General features: G+C 52.1%; 39 non-coding genes across 39 annotated transcripts; 26 read left to right on the forward strand and 13 right to left on the reverse strand.

Moving 5' to 3' along the window:
* Positions 1–79: 79 nt before the first annotated feature.
* Trnap-ugg (transfer RNA proline (anticodon UGG)) lies at positions 80–152 on the reverse strand. Its single transcript has one exon. It is a non-coding gene; the product is annotated as a tRNA-Pro (tRNA).
* Positions 153–564: 412 nt separating this feature from the next.
* On the forward strand, positions 565–637 carry Trnav-cac (transfer RNA valine (anticodon CAC)). Its single transcript has one exon. It is a non-coding gene; the product is annotated as a tRNA-Val (tRNA).
* A 158-nt stretch (positions 638–795) lies between these two features.
* Positions 796–868, forward strand: Trnav-aac (transfer RNA valine (anticodon AAC)). Its single transcript has one exon. It is a non-coding gene; the product is annotated as a tRNA-Val (tRNA).
* A 192-nt stretch (positions 869–1,060) lies between these two features.
* Positions 1,061–1,133, reverse strand: Trnap-ugg (transfer RNA proline (anticodon UGG)). Its single transcript has one exon. It is a non-coding gene; the product is annotated as a tRNA-Pro (tRNA).
* Positions 1,134–1,545: 412 nt separating this feature from the next.
* Trnav-cac (transfer RNA valine (anticodon CAC)) lies at positions 1,546–1,618 on the forward strand. Its single transcript has one exon. It is a non-coding gene; the product is annotated as a tRNA-Val (tRNA).
* A 158-nt stretch (positions 1,619–1,776) lies between these two features.
* Positions 1,777–1,849, forward strand: Trnav-aac (transfer RNA valine (anticodon AAC)). The gene has a single exon. It is a non-coding gene; the product is annotated as a tRNA-Val (tRNA).
* A 193-nt stretch (positions 1,850–2,042) lies between these two features.
* Positions 2,043–2,114, reverse strand: Trnap-ugg (transfer RNA proline (anticodon UGG)). Its single transcript has one exon. It is a non-coding gene; the product is annotated as a tRNA-Pro (tRNA).
* Positions 2,115–2,526: 412 nt separating this feature from the next.
* On the forward strand, positions 2,527–2,599 carry Trnav-cac (transfer RNA valine (anticodon CAC)). The gene has a single exon. It is a non-coding gene; the product is annotated as a tRNA-Val (tRNA).
* A 158-nt stretch (positions 2,600–2,757) lies between these two features.
* Positions 2,758–2,830, forward strand: Trnav-aac (transfer RNA valine (anticodon AAC)). The gene has a single exon. It is a non-coding gene; the product is annotated as a tRNA-Val (tRNA).
* A 192-nt stretch (positions 2,831–3,022) lies between these two features.
* On the reverse strand, positions 3,023–3,095 carry Trnap-ugg (transfer RNA proline (anticodon UGG)). The gene has a single exon. It is a non-coding gene; the product is annotated as a tRNA-Pro (tRNA).
* A 412-nt stretch (positions 3,096–3,507) lies between these two features.
* Positions 3,508–3,580, forward strand: Trnav-cac (transfer RNA valine (anticodon CAC)). The gene has a single exon. It is a non-coding gene; the product is annotated as a tRNA-Val (tRNA).
* A 158-nt stretch (positions 3,581–3,738) lies between these two features.
* Trnav-aac (transfer RNA valine (anticodon AAC)) lies at positions 3,739–3,811 on the forward strand. The gene has a single exon. It is a non-coding gene; the product is annotated as a tRNA-Val (tRNA).
* A 192-nt stretch (positions 3,812–4,003) lies between these two features.
* Trnap-ugg (transfer RNA proline (anticodon UGG)) lies at positions 4,004–4,076 on the reverse strand. The gene has a single exon. It is a non-coding gene; the product is annotated as a tRNA-Pro (tRNA).
* Positions 4,077–4,488: 412 nt separating this feature from the next.
* Trnav-cac (transfer RNA valine (anticodon CAC)) lies at positions 4,489–4,561 on the forward strand. The gene has a single exon. It is a non-coding gene; the product is annotated as a tRNA-Val (tRNA).
* Positions 4,562–4,719: 158 nt separating this feature from the next.
* Positions 4,720–4,792, forward strand: Trnav-aac (transfer RNA valine (anticodon AAC)). The gene has a single exon. It is a non-coding gene; the product is annotated as a tRNA-Val (tRNA).
* A 192-nt stretch (positions 4,793–4,984) lies between these two features.
* Trnap-ugg (transfer RNA proline (anticodon UGG)) lies at positions 4,985–5,057 on the reverse strand. Its single transcript has one exon. It is a non-coding gene; the product is annotated as a tRNA-Pro (tRNA).
* Positions 5,058–5,469: 412 nt separating this feature from the next.
* Positions 5,470–5,542, forward strand: Trnav-cac (transfer RNA valine (anticodon CAC)). Its single transcript has one exon. It is a non-coding gene; the product is annotated as a tRNA-Val (tRNA).
* A 158-nt stretch (positions 5,543–5,700) lies between these two features.
* Positions 5,701–5,773, forward strand: Trnav-aac (transfer RNA valine (anticodon AAC)). The gene has a single exon. It is a non-coding gene; the product is annotated as a tRNA-Val (tRNA).
* A 193-nt stretch (positions 5,774–5,966) lies between these two features.
* Trnap-ugg (transfer RNA proline (anticodon UGG)) lies at positions 5,967–6,038 on the reverse strand. Its single transcript has one exon. It is a non-coding gene; the product is annotated as a tRNA-Pro (tRNA).
* Positions 6,039–6,450: 412 nt separating this feature from the next.
* Positions 6,451–6,523, forward strand: Trnav-cac (transfer RNA valine (anticodon CAC)). Its single transcript has one exon. It is a non-coding gene; the product is annotated as a tRNA-Val (tRNA).
* A 158-nt stretch (positions 6,524–6,681) lies between these two features.
* Positions 6,682–6,754, forward strand: Trnav-aac (transfer RNA valine (anticodon AAC)). The gene has a single exon. It is a non-coding gene; the product is annotated as a tRNA-Val (tRNA).
* A 193-nt stretch (positions 6,755–6,947) lies between these two features.
* On the reverse strand, positions 6,948–7,019 carry Trnap-ugg (transfer RNA proline (anticodon UGG)). Its single transcript has one exon. It is a non-coding gene; the product is annotated as a tRNA-Pro (tRNA).
* A 412-nt stretch (positions 7,020–7,431) lies between these two features.
* Trnav-cac (transfer RNA valine (anticodon CAC)) lies at positions 7,432–7,504 on the forward strand. Its single transcript has one exon. It is a non-coding gene; the product is annotated as a tRNA-Val (tRNA).
* Positions 7,505–7,662: 158 nt separating this feature from the next.
* On the forward strand, positions 7,663–7,735 carry Trnav-aac (transfer RNA valine (anticodon AAC)). The gene has a single exon. It is a non-coding gene; the product is annotated as a tRNA-Val (tRNA).
* Positions 7,736–7,928: 193 nt separating this feature from the next.
* Positions 7,929–8,000, reverse strand: Trnap-ugg (transfer RNA proline (anticodon UGG)). Its single transcript has one exon. It is a non-coding gene; the product is annotated as a tRNA-Pro (tRNA).
* A 412-nt stretch (positions 8,001–8,412) lies between these two features.
* On the forward strand, positions 8,413–8,485 carry Trnav-cac (transfer RNA valine (anticodon CAC)). Its single transcript has one exon. It is a non-coding gene; the product is annotated as a tRNA-Val (tRNA).
* A 158-nt stretch (positions 8,486–8,643) lies between these two features.
* On the forward strand, positions 8,644–8,716 carry Trnav-aac (transfer RNA valine (anticodon AAC)). Its single transcript has one exon. It is a non-coding gene; the product is annotated as a tRNA-Val (tRNA).
* A 193-nt stretch (positions 8,717–8,909) lies between these two features.
* Trnap-ugg (transfer RNA proline (anticodon UGG)) lies at positions 8,910–8,981 on the reverse strand. The gene has a single exon. It is a non-coding gene; the product is annotated as a tRNA-Pro (tRNA).
* Positions 8,982–9,393: 412 nt separating this feature from the next.
* Positions 9,394–9,466, forward strand: Trnav-cac (transfer RNA valine (anticodon CAC)). Its single transcript has one exon. It is a non-coding gene; the product is annotated as a tRNA-Val (tRNA).
* A 158-nt stretch (positions 9,467–9,624) lies between these two features.
* Positions 9,625–9,697, forward strand: Trnav-aac (transfer RNA valine (anticodon AAC)). The gene has a single exon. It is a non-coding gene; the product is annotated as a tRNA-Val (tRNA).
* A 192-nt stretch (positions 9,698–9,889) lies between these two features.
* On the reverse strand, positions 9,890–9,962 carry Trnap-ugg (transfer RNA proline (anticodon UGG)). The gene has a single exon. It is a non-coding gene; the product is annotated as a tRNA-Pro (tRNA).
* Positions 9,963–10,374: 412 nt separating this feature from the next.
* Positions 10,375–10,447, forward strand: Trnav-cac (transfer RNA valine (anticodon CAC)). Its single transcript has one exon. It is a non-coding gene; the product is annotated as a tRNA-Val (tRNA).
* Positions 10,448–10,605: 158 nt separating this feature from the next.
* Trnav-aac (transfer RNA valine (anticodon AAC)) lies at positions 10,606–10,678 on the forward strand. Its single transcript has one exon. It is a non-coding gene; the product is annotated as a tRNA-Val (tRNA).
* Positions 10,679–10,871: 193 nt separating this feature from the next.
* Positions 10,872–10,943, reverse strand: Trnap-ugg (transfer RNA proline (anticodon UGG)). Its single transcript has one exon. It is a non-coding gene; the product is annotated as a tRNA-Pro (tRNA).
* A 412-nt stretch (positions 10,944–11,355) lies between these two features.
* Positions 11,356–11,428, forward strand: Trnav-cac (transfer RNA valine (anticodon CAC)). Its single transcript has one exon. It is a non-coding gene; the product is annotated as a tRNA-Val (tRNA).
* A 158-nt stretch (positions 11,429–11,586) lies between these two features.
* On the forward strand, positions 11,587–11,659 carry Trnav-aac (transfer RNA valine (anticodon AAC)). Its single transcript has one exon. It is a non-coding gene; the product is annotated as a tRNA-Val (tRNA).
* Positions 11,660–11,852: 193 nt separating this feature from the next.
* Positions 11,853–11,924, reverse strand: Trnap-ugg (transfer RNA proline (anticodon UGG)). Its single transcript has one exon. It is a non-coding gene; the product is annotated as a tRNA-Pro (tRNA).
* Positions 11,925–12,336: 412 nt separating this feature from the next.
* On the forward strand, positions 12,337–12,409 carry Trnav-cac (transfer RNA valine (anticodon CAC)). Its single transcript has one exon. It is a non-coding gene; the product is annotated as a tRNA-Val (tRNA).
* Positions 12,410–12,567: 158 nt separating this feature from the next.
* Trnav-aac (transfer RNA valine (anticodon AAC)) lies at positions 12,568–12,640 on the forward strand. The gene has a single exon. It is a non-coding gene; the product is annotated as a tRNA-Val (tRNA).
* Positions 12,641–12,664: the final 24 nt, after the last annotated feature.

The raw sequence follows: 12,664 nt of genomic DNA on the forward strand, positions 1-12,664 counted from the left end.
ATGAATTTCATTTGATACTGACGCCGAGCATTTTGCGTCGACTCAGCCACTCACGTGCGACCAGTTTGCACAAAACGCTAGTGCTCGTCCGGGATTTGAACCCGGGACCTCCTGCACCCAAAGCAGGAATCATACCCCTAGACCAACGAGCCATCTGACGTGGCAGACGACTATTATTTCAGTGCACTGGGTCCCTCGATGTGGTCCAGGGTGCTCTGGAAAGTCTCGTGTAGGCTGGCGGGATGGGGGCGGCGCGAATTCCCGCGGTCGGCGGCCTTCCTGGGCTATTGGTACCTTCATGTAGAGCTGCCGCTGGGCTCGCACTCCCTGCTGCTAAGAAAGTGATTGCTTTTGCTGCTATGATTTGCAATCACGACTGCGGGAAACGCCGCTATTTCGTTAGGGGTGCTACGGCAGACACCTTCTCGAGCACCCCGAAGACTTCTTGAGCCCTTGGCTGTGATGGTTTCCAGGCTGTCAAAAGAACTGTCGCGTGTGCATTCACGGACGGGAGAGAGGCTGAGGTAATTGCGAGTGAACGGAGATGGACTCCTCCCGTTCGCAGTTTCCGTAGTGTAGCGGTTATCACGTCTGCTTCACACGCAGAAGGTCCCCGGTTCGATCCCGGGCGGGAACAGTATTTTCCTGCCTATGTCGTATTGTACTCCAGTGAGCCACGACATGTGAGGATCTTCTGCATGTACCTTTGTTCTGCAAGTAGCGCATTTATTTAATTTCTTAGTAACGATGACAACACCAGCACGAGTTGTCTCTAATGTAAGGCGCACACAAGTAGTTTCCGTGGTGTAGCGGTTATCACGTCTGCCTAACACGCAGAAGGTCCCCGTGTCGATCCCGGGCGGAAACACTATTTTATCATTAAAAACAAGACATACTAACATGCATCTGCTACCATCTGTACCCAAAAACCTTCGTAATCGCCTTCACACGTCAGATCAGTGTCAATTGCTCACATCAAATATGAAATTCATTTGATACTGACGCCGAGCATTTTGCGTCGACTCAGCCACTCACGTGCGACCAGTTTGCACAAAACGCTAGTGCTCGTCCGGGATTTGAACCCGGGACCTCCTGCACCCAAAGCAGGAATCATACCCCTAGACCAACGAGCCATCTGACGTGGCAGACGACTATTATTTCAGTGCACTGGGTCCCTCGATGTGGTCCAGGGTGCTCTGGAAAGTCTCGTGTAGGCTGGCGGGATGGGGGCGGCGCGAATTCCCGCGGTCGGCGGCCTTCCTGGGCTATTGGTACCTTCATGTAGAGCTGCCGCTGGGCTCGCACTCCCTGCTGCTAAGAAAGTGATTGCTTTTGCTGCTATGATTTGCAATCACGACTGCGGGAAACGCCGCTATTTCGTTAGGGGTGCTACGGCAGACACCTTCTCGAGCACCCCGAAGACTTCTTGAGCCCTTGGCTGTGATGGTTTCCAGGCTGTCAAAAGAACTGTCGCGTGTGCATTCACGGACGGGAGAGAGGCTGAGGTAATTGCGAGTGAACGGAGATGGACTCCTCCCGTTCGCAGTTTCCGTAGTGTAGCGGTTATCACGTCTGCTTCACACGCAGAAGGTCCCCGGTTCGATCCCGGGCGGGAACAGTATTTTCCTGCCTATGTCGTATTGTACTCCAGTGAGCCACGACATGTGAGGATCTTCTGCATGTACCTTTGTTCTGCAAGTAGCGCATTTATTTAATTTCTTAGTAACGATGACAACACCAGCACGAGTTGTCTCTAATGTAAGGCGCACACAAGTAGTTTCCGTGGTGTAGCGGTTATCACGTCTGCCTAACACGCAGAAGGTCCCCGTGTCGATCCCGGGCGGAAACACTTTTTTATCATTAAAAACAAGACATACTAACATGCATCTGCTACCATCTGTACCCAAAAACCTTCGTAATCGCCTTCACACGTCAGATCAGTGTCAATTGCTCACATCAAATATGAATTTCATTTGATACTGACGCCGAGCATTTTGCGTCGACTCAGCCACTCACGTGCGACCAGTTTGCACAAAACGCAAGGGCTCATCCGGGATTTGAACCCGGGACCTCCTGCACCCAAAGCAGGAATCATACCCCTAGACCAACGAGCCATCTGACGTGGCAGATGACTATTATTTCAGTGCACTGGGTCCCTCGATGTGGTCCAGGGTGCTCTGGAAAGTCTCGTGTAGGCTGGCGGGATGGGGGCGGCGCGAATTCCCGCGGTCGGCGGCCTTCCTGGGCTATTGGTACCTTCATGTAGAGCTGCCGCTGGGCTCGCACTCCCTGCTGCTAAGAAAGTGATTGCTTTTGCTGCTATGATTTGCAATCACGACTGCGGGAAACGCCGCTATTTCGTTAGGGGTGCTACGGCAGACACCTTCTCGAGCACCCCGAAGACTTCTTGAGCCCTTGGCTGTGATGGTTTCCAGGCTGTCAAAAGAACTGTCGCGTGTGCATTCACGGACGGGAGAGAGGCTGAGGTAATTGCGAGTGAACGGAGATGGACTCCTCCCGTTCGCAGTTTCCGTAGTGTAGCGGTTATCACGTCTGCTTCACACGCAGAAGGTCCCCGGTTCGATCCCGGGCGGGAACAGTATTTTCCTGCCTATGTCGTATTGTACTCCAGTGAGCCACGACATGTGAGGATCTTCTGCATGTACCTTTGTTCTGCGAGTAGCGCATTTATTTAATTTCTTAGTAACGATGACAACACCAGCACGAGTTGTCTCTAATGTAAGGCGCACACAAGTAGTTTCCGTGGTGTAGCGGTTATCACGTCTGCCTAACACGCAGAAGGTCCCCGTGTCGATCCCGGGCGGAAACACTTTTTTATCATTAAAAACAAGACATACTAACATGCATCTGCTACCATCTGTACCCAAAAACCTTCGTAATCGCCTTCACACGTCAGATCAGTGTCAATTGCTCACATCAAATATGAAATTCATTTGATACTGACGCCGAGCATTTTGCGTCGACTCAGCCACTCACGTGCGACCAGTTTGCACAAAACGCTAGTGCTCGTCCGGGATTTGAACCCGGGACCTCCTGCACCCAAAGCAGGAATCATACCCCTAGACCAACGAGCCATCTGACGTGGCAGACGACTATTATTTCAGTGCACTGGGTCCCTCGATGTGGTCCAGGGTGCTCTGGAAAGTCTCGTGTAGGCTGGCGGGATGGGGGCGGCGCGAATTCCCGCGGTCGGCGGCCTTCCTGGGCTATTGGTACCTTCATGTAGAGCTGCCGCTGGGCTCGCACTCCCTGCTGCTAAGAAAGTGATTGCTTTTGCTGCTATGATTTGCAATCACGACTGCGGGAAACGCCGCTATTTCGTTAGGGGTGCTACGGCAGACACCTTCTCGAGCACCCCGAAGACTTCTTGAGCCCTTGGCTGTGATGGTTTCCAGGCTGTCAAAAGAACTGTCGCGTGTGCATTCACGGACGGGAGAGAGGCTGAGGTAATTGCGAGTGAACGGAGATGGACTCCTCCCGTTCGCAGTTTCCGTAGTGTAGCGGTTATCACGTCTGCTTCACACGCAGAAGGTCCCCGGTTCGATCCCGGGCGGGAACAGTATTTTCCTGCCTATGTCGTATTGTACTCCAGTGAGCCACGACATGTGAGGATCTTCTGCATGTACCTTTGTTCTGCAAGTAGCGCATTTATTTAATTTCTTAGTAACGATGACAACACCAGCACGAGTTGTCTCTAATGTAAGGCGCACACAAGTAGTTTCCGTGGTGTAGCGGTTATCACGTCTGCCTAACACGCAGAAGGTCCCCGTGTCGATCCCGGGCGGAAACACTATTTTATCATTAAAAACAAGACATACTAACATGCATCTGCTACCATCTGTACCCAAAAACCTTCGTAATCGCCTTCACACGTCAGATCAGTGTCAATTGCTCACATCAAATATGAAATTCATTTGATACTGACGCCGAGCATTTTGCGTCGACTCAGCCACTCACGTGCGACCAGTTTGCACAAAACGCTAGTGCTCGTCCGGGATTTGAACCCGGGACCTCCTGCACCCAAAGCAGGAATCATACCCCTAGACCAACGAGCCATCTGACGTGGCAGACGACTATTATTTCAGTGCACTGGGTCCCTCGATGTGGTCCAGGGTGCTCTGGAAAGTCTCGTGTAGGCTGGCGGGATGGGGGCGGCGCGAATTCCCGCGGTCGGCGGCCTTCCTGGGCTATTGGTACCTTCATGTAGAGCTGCCGCTGGGCTCGCACTCCCTGCTGCTAAGAAAGTGATTGCTTTTGCTGCTATGATTTGCAATCACGACTGCGGGAAACGCCGCTATTTCGTTAGGGGTGCTACGGCAGACACCTTCTCGAGCACCCCGAAGACTTCTTGAGCCCTTGGCTGTGATGGTTTCCAGGCTGTCAAAAGAACTGTCGCGTGTGCATTCACGGACGGGAGAGAGGCTGAGGTAATTGCGAGTGAACGGAGATGGACTCCTCCCGTTCGCAGTTTCCGTAGTGTAGCGGTTATCACGTCTGCTTCACACGCAGAAGGTCCCCGGTTCGATCCCGGGCGGGAACAGTATTTTCCTGCCTATGTCGTATTGTACTCCAGTGAGCCACGACATGTGAGGATCTTCTGCATGTACCTTTGTTCTGCAAGTAGCGCATTTATTTAATTTCTTAGTAACGATGACAACACCAGCACGAGTTGTCTCTAATGTAAGGCGCACACAAGTAGTTTCCGTGGTGTAGCGGTTATCACGTCTGCCTAACACGCAGAAGGTCCCCGTGTCGATCCCGGGCGGAAACACTATTTTATCATTAAAAACAAGACATACTAACATGCATCTGCTACCATCTGTACCCAAAAACCTTCGTAATCGCCTTCACACGTCAGATCAGTGTCAATTGCTCACATCAAATATGAAATTCATTTGATACTGACGCCGAGCATTTTGCGTCGACTCAGCCACTCACGTGCGACCAGTTTGCACAAAACGCTAGTGCTCGTCCGGGATTTGAACCCGGGACCTCCTGCACCCAAAGCAGGAATCATACCCCTAGACCAACGAGCCATCTGACGTGGCAGACGACTATTATTTCAGTGCACTGGGTCCCTCGATGTGGTCCAGGGTGCTCTGGAAAGTCTCGTGTAGGCTGGCGGGATGGGGGCGGCGCGAATTCCCGCGGTCGGCGGCCTTCCTGGGCTATTGGTACCTTCATGTAGAGCTGCCGCTGGGCTCGCACTCCCTGCTGCTAAGAAAGTGATTGCTTTTGCTGCTATGATTTGCAATCACGACTGCGGGAAACGCCGCTATTTCGTTAGGGGTGCTACGGCAGACACCTTCTCGAGCACCCCGAAGACTTCTTGAGCCCTTGGCTGTGATGGTTTCCAGGCTGTCAAAAGAACTGTCGCGTGTGCATTCACGGACGGGAGAGAGGCTGAGGTAATTGCGAGTGAACGGAGATGGACTCCTCCCGTTCGCAGTTTCCGTAGTGTAGCGGTTATCACGTCTGCTTCACACGCAGAAGGTCCCCGGTTCGATCCCGGGCGGGAACAGTATTTTCCTGCCTATGTCGTATTGTACTCCAGTGAGCCACGACATGTGAGGATCTTCTGCATGTACCTTTGTTCTGCAAGTAGCGCATTTATTTAATTTCTTAGTAACGATGACAACACCAGCACGAGTTGTCTCTAATGTAAGGCGCACACAAGTAGTTTCCGTGGTGTAGCGGTTATCACGTCTGCCTAACACGCAGAAGGTCCCCGTGTCGATCCCGGGCGGAAACACTATTTTATCATTAAAAACAAGACATACTAACATGCATCTGCTACCATCTGTACCCAAAAACCTTCGTAATCGCCTTCACACGTCAGATCAGTGTCAATTGCTCACATCAAATATGAATTTCATTTGATACTGACGCCGAGCATTTTGCGTCGACTCAGCCACTCACGTGCGACCAGTTTGCACAAAACGCTAGGGCTCGTCCGGGATTTGAACCCGGGACCTCCTGCACCCAAAGCAGGAATCATACCCCTAGACCAACGAGCCATCTGACGTGGCAGATGACTATTATTTCAGTGCACTGGGTCCCTCGATGTGGTCCAGGGTGCTCTGGAAAGTCTCGTGTAGGCTGGCGGGATGGGGGCGGCGCGAATTCCCGCGGTCGGCGGCCTTCCTGGGCTATTGGTACCTTCATGTAGAGCTGCCGCTGGGCTCGCACTCCCTGCTGCTAAGAAAGTGATTGCTTTTGCTGCTATGATTTGCAATCACGACTGCGGGAAACGCCGCTATTTCGTTAGGGGTGCTACGGCAGACACCTTCTCGAGCACCCCGAAGACTTCTTGAGCCCTTGGCTGTGATGGTTTCCAGGCTGTCAAAAGAACTGTCGCGTGTGCATTCACGGACGGGAGAGAGGCTGAGGTAATTGCGAGTGAACGGAGATGGACTCCTCCCGTTCGCAGTTTCCGTAGTGTAGCGGTTATCACGTCTGCTTCACACGCGGAAGGTCCCCGGTTCGATCCCGGGCGGGAACAGTATTTTCCTGCCTATGTCGTATTGTACTCCAGTGAGCCACGACATGTGAGGATCTTCTGCATGTACCTTTGTTCTGCAAGTAGCGCATTTATTTAATTTCTTAGTAACGATGACAACACCAGCACGAGTTGTCTCTAATGTAAGGCGCACACAAGTAGTTTCCGTGGTGTAGCGGTTATCACGTCTGCCTAACACGCAGAAGGTCCCCGTGTCGATCCCGGGCGGAAACACTTTTTTATCATTAAAAACAAGACATACTAACATGCATCTGCTACCATCTGTACCCAAAAACCTTCGTAATCGCCTTCACACGTCAGATCAGTGTCAATTGCTCACATCAAATATGAATTTCATTTGATACTGACGCCGAGCATTTTGCGTCGACTCAGCCACTCACGTGCGACCAGTTTGCACAAAACGCAAGGGCTCATCCGGGATTTGAACCCGGGACCTCCTGCACCCAAAGCAGGAATCATACCCCTAGACCAACGAGCCATCTGACGTGGCAGATGACTATTATTTCAGTGCACTGGGTCCCTCGATGTGGTCCAGGGTGCTCTGGAAAGTCTCGTGTAGGCTGGCGGGATGGGGGCGGCGCGAATTCCCGCGGTCGGCGGCCTTCCTGGGCTATTGGTACCTTCATGTAGAGCTGCCGCTGGGCTCGCACTCCCTGCTGCTAAGAAAGTGATTGCTTTTGCTGCTATGATTTGCAATCACGACTGCGGGAAACGCCGCTATTTCGTTAGGGGTGCTACGGCAGACACCTTCTCGAGCACCCCGAAGACTTCTTGAGCCCTTGGCTGTGATGGTTTCCAGGCTGTCAAAAGAACTGTCGCGTGTGCATTCACGGACGGGAGAGAGGCTGAGGTAATTGCGAGTGAACGGAGATGGACTCCTCCCGTTCGCAGTTTCCGTAGTGTAGCGGTTATCACGTCTGCTTCACACGCAGAAGGTCCCCGGTTCGATCCCGGGCGGGAACAGTATTTTCCTGCCTATGTCGTATTGTACTCCAGTGAGCCACGACATGTGAGGATCTTCTGCATGTACCTTTGTTCTGCGAGTAGCGCATTTATTTAATTTCTTAGTAACGATGACAACACCAGCACGAGTTGTCTCTAATGTAAGGCGCACACAAGTAGTTTCCGTGGTGTAGCGGTTATCACGTCTGCCTAACACGCAGAAGGTCCCCGTGTCGATCCCGGGCGGAAACACTTTTTTATCATTAAAAACAAGACATACTAACATGCATCTGCTACCATCTGTACCCAAAAACCTTCGTAATCGCCTTCACACGTCAGATCAGTGTCAATTGCTCACATCAAATATGAATTTCATTTGATACTGACGCCGAGCATTTTGCGTCGACTCAGCCACTCACGTGCGACCAGTTTGCACAAAACGCTAGGGCTCATCCGGGATTTGAACCCGGGACCTCCTGCACCCAAAGCAGGAACCATACCCCTAGACCAACGAGCCATCTGACGTGGCAAATGACTATTATTTCAGTGCACTGGGTCCCTCGATGTGGTCCAGGGTGCTCTGGAAAGTCTCGTGTAGGCTGGCGGGATGGGGGCGGCGCGAATTCCCGCGGTCGGCGGCCTTCCTGGGCTATTGGTACCTTCATGTAGAGCTGCCGCTGGGCTCGCACTCCCTGCTGCTAAGAAAGTGATTGCTTTTGCTGCTATGATTTGCAATCACGACTGCGGGAAACGCCGCTATTTCGTTAGGGGTGCTACGGCAGACACCTTCTCGAGCACCCCGAAGACTTCTTGAGCCCTTGGCTGTGATGGTTTCCAGGCTGTCAAAAGAACTGTCGCGTGTGCATTCACAGACGGGAGAGAGGCTGAGGTAATTGCGAGTGAACGGAGATGGACTCCTCCCGTTCGCAGTTTCCGTAGTGTAGCGGTTATCACGTCTGCTTCACACGCAGAAGGTCCCCGGTTCGATCCCGGGCGGGAACAGTATTTTCCTGCCTATGTCGTATTGTACTCCAGTGAGCCACGACATGTGAGGATCTTCTGCATGTACCTTTGTTCTGCAAGTAGCGCATTTATTTAATTTCTTAGTAACGATGACAACACCAGCACGAGTTGTCTCTAATGTAAGGCGCACACAAGTAGTTTCCGTGGTGTAGCGGTTATCACGTCTGCCTAACACGCAGAAGGTCCCCGTGTCGATCCCGGGCGGAAACACTATTTTATCATTAAAAACAAGACATACTAACATGCATCTGCTACCATCTGTACCCAAAAACCTTCGTAATCGCCTTCACACGTCAGATCAGTGTCAATTGCTCACATCAAATATGAAATTCATTTGATACTGACGCCGAGCATTTTGCGTCGACTCAGCCACTCACGTGCGACCAGTTTGCACAAAACGCTAGGGCTCGTCCGGGATTTGAACCCGGGACCTCCTGCACCCAAAGCAGGAATCATACCCCTAGACCAACGAGCCATCTGACGTGGCAGATGACTATTATTTCAGTGCACTGGGTCCCTCGATGTGGTCCAGGGTGCTCTGGAAAGTCTCGTGTAGGCTGGCGGGATGGGGGCGGCGCGAATTCCCGCGGTCGGCGGCCTTCCTGGGCTATTGGTACCTTCATGTAGAGCTGCCGCTGGGCTCGCACTCCCTGCTGCTAAGAAAGTGATTGCTTTTGCTGCTATGATTTGCAATCACGACTGCGGGAAACGCCGCTATTTCGTTAGGGGTGCTACGGCAGACACCTTCTCGAGCACCCCGAAGACTTCTTGAGCCCTTGGCTGTGATGGTTTCCAGGCTGTCAAAAGAACTGTCGCGTGTGCATTCACGGACGGGAGAGAGGCTGAGGTAATTGCGAGTGAACGGAGATGGACTCCTCCCGTTCGCAGTTTCCGTAGTGTAGCGGTTATCACGTCTGCTTCACACGCAGAAGGTCCCCGGTTCGATCCCGGGCGGGAACAGTATTTTCCTGCCTATGTCGTATTGTACTCCAGTGAGCCACGACATGTGAGGATCTTCTGCATGTACCTTTGTTCTGCAAGTAGCGCATTTATTTAATTTCTTAGTAACGATGACAACACCAGCACGAGTTGTCTCTAATGTAAGGCGCACACAAGTAGTTTCCGTGGTGTAGCGGTTATCACGTCTGCCTAACACGCAGAAGGTCCCCGTGTCGATCCCGGGCGGAAACACTATTTTATCATTAAAAACAAGACATACTAACATGCATCTGCTACCATCTGTACCCAAAAACCTTCGTAATCGCCTTCACACGTCAGATCAGTGTCAATTGCTCACATCAAATATGAAATTCATTTGATACTGACGCCGAGCATTTTGCGTCGACTCAGCCACTCACGTGCGACCAGTTTGCACAAAACGCTAGTGCTCGTCCGGGATTTGAACCCGGGACCTCCTGCACCCAAAGCAGGAATCATACCCCTAGACCAACGAGCCATCTGACGTGGCAGACGACTATTATTTCAGTGCACTGGGTCCCTCGATGTGGTCCAGGGTGCTCTGGAAAGTCTCGTGTAGGCTGGCGGGATGGGGGCGGCGCGAATTCCCGCGGTCGGCGGCCTTCCTGGGCTATTGGTACCTTCATGTAGAGCTGCCGCTGGGCTCGCACTCCCTGCTGCTAAGAAAGTGATTGCTTTTGCTGCTATGATTTGCAATCACGACTGCGGGAAACGCCGCTATTTCGTTAGGGGTGCTACGGCAGACACCTTCTCGAGCACCCCGAAGACTTCTTGAGCCCTTGGCTGTGATGGTTTCCAGGCTGTCAAAAGAACTGTCGCGTGTGCATTCACGGACGGGAGAGAGGCTGAGGTAATTGCGAGTGAACGGAGATGGACTCCTCCCGTTCGCAGTTTCCGTAGTGTAGCGGTTATCACGTCTGCTTCACACGCAGAAGGTCCCCGGTTCGATCCCGGGCGGGAACAGTATTTTCCTGCCTATGTCGTATTGTACTCCAGTGAGCCACGACATGTGAGGATCTTCTGCATGTACCTTTGTTCTGCAAGTAGCGCATTTATTTAATTTCTTAGTAACGATGACAACACCAGCACGAGTTGTCTCTAATGTAAGGCGCACACAAGTAGTTTCCGTGGTGTAGCGGTTATCACGTCTGCCTAACACGCAGAAGGTCCCCGTGTCGATCCCGGGCGGAAACACTTTTTTATCATTAAAAACAAGACATACTAACATGCATCTGCTACCATCTGTACCCAAAAACCTTCGTAATCGCCTTCACACGTCAGATCAGTGTCAATTGCTCACATCAAATATGAATTTCATTTGATACTGACGCCGAGCATTTTGCGTCGACTCAGCCACTCACGTGCGACCAGTTTGCACAAAACGCTAGGGCTCATCCGGGATTTGAACCCGGGACCTCCTGCACCCAAAGCAGGAACCATACCCCTAGACCAACGAGCCATCTGACGTGGCAAATGACTATTATTTCAGTGCACTGGGTCCCTCGATGTGGTCCAGGGTGCTCTGGAAAGTCTCGTGTAGGCTGGCGGGATGGGGGCGGCGCGAATTCCCGCGGTCGGCGGCCTTCCTGGGCTATTGGTACCTTCATGTAGAGCTGCCGCTGGGCTCGCACTCCCTGCTGCTAAGAAAGTGATTGCTTTTGCTGCTATGATTTGCAATCACGACTGCGGGAAACGCCGCTATTTCGTTAGGGGTGCTACGGCAGACACCTTCTCGAGCACCCCGAAGACTTCTTGAGCCCTTGGCTGTGATGGTTTCCAGGCTGTCAAAAGAACTGTCGCGTGTGCATTCACGGACGGGAGAGAGGCTGAGGTAATTGCGAGTGAACGGAGATGGACTCCTCCCGTTCGCAGTTTCCGTAGTGTAGCGGTTATCACGTCTGCTTCACACGCAGAAGGTCCCCGGTTCGATCCCGGGCGGGAACAGTATTTTCCTGCCTATGTCGTATTGTACTCCAGTGAGCCACGACATGTGAGGATCTTCTGCATGTACCTTTGTTCTGCAAGTAGCGCATTTATTTAATTTCTTAGTAACGATGACAACACCAGCACGAGTTGTCTCTAATGTAAGGCGCACACAAGTAGTTTCCGTGGTGTAGCGGTTATCACGTCTGCCTAACACGCAGAAGGTCCCCGTGTCGATCCCGGGCGGAAACACTTTTTTATCATTAAAAACAAGACATACTAACATGCATCTGCTACCATCTGTACCCAAAAACCTTCGTAATCGCCTTCACACGTCAGATCAGTGTCAATTGCTCACATCAAATATGAATTTCATTTGATACTGACGCCGAGCATTTTGCGTCGACTCAGCCACTCACGTGCGACCAGTTTGCACAAAACGCTAGGGCTCATCCGGGATTTGAACCCGGGACCTCCTGCACCCAAAGCAGGAACCATACCCCTAGACCAACGAGCCATCTGACGTGGCAAATGACTATTATTTCAGTGCACTGGGTCCCTCGATGTGGTCCAGGGTGCTCTGGAAAGTCTCGTGTAGGCTGGCGGGATGGGGGCGGCGCGAATTCCCGCGGTCGGCGGCCTTCCTGGGCTATTGGTACCTTCATGTAGAGCTGCCGCTGGGCTCGCACTCCCTGCTGCTAAGAAAGTGATTGCTTTTGCTGCTATGATTTGCAATCACGACTGCGGGAAACGCCGCTATTTCGTTAGGGGTGCTACGGCAGACACCTTCTCGAGCACCCCGAAGACTTCTTGAGCCCTTGGCTGTGATGGTTTCCAGGCTGTCAAAAGAACTGTCGCGTGTGCATTCACGGACGGGAAAGAGGCTGAGGTAATTGCGAGTGAACGGAGATGGACTCCTCCCGTTCGCAGTTTCCGTAGTGTAGCGGTTATCACGTCTGCTTCACACGCAGAAGGTCCCCGGTTCGATCCCGGGCGGGAACAGTATTTTCCTGCCTATGTCGTATTGTACTCCAGTGAGCCACGACATGTGAGGATCTTCTGCATGTACCTTTGTTCTGCAAGTAGCGCATTTATTTAATTTCTTAGTAACGATGACAACACCAGCACGAGTTGTCTCTAATGTAAGGCGCACACAAGTAGTTTCCGTGGTGTAGCGGTTATCACGTCTGCCTAACACGCAGAAGGTCCCCGTGTCGATCCCGGGCGGAAACACTATTTTATCATTAAAAACAAGAC

Source organism: Schistocerca gregaria, chromosome 2 (genome assembly GCF_023897955.1).
Source record: "Schistocerca gregaria isolate iqSchGreg1 chromosome 2, iqSchGreg1.2, whole genome shotgun sequence".
NCBI lineage: Eukaryota > Metazoa > Arthropoda > Insecta > Orthoptera > Acrididae > Schistocerca > Schistocerca gregaria.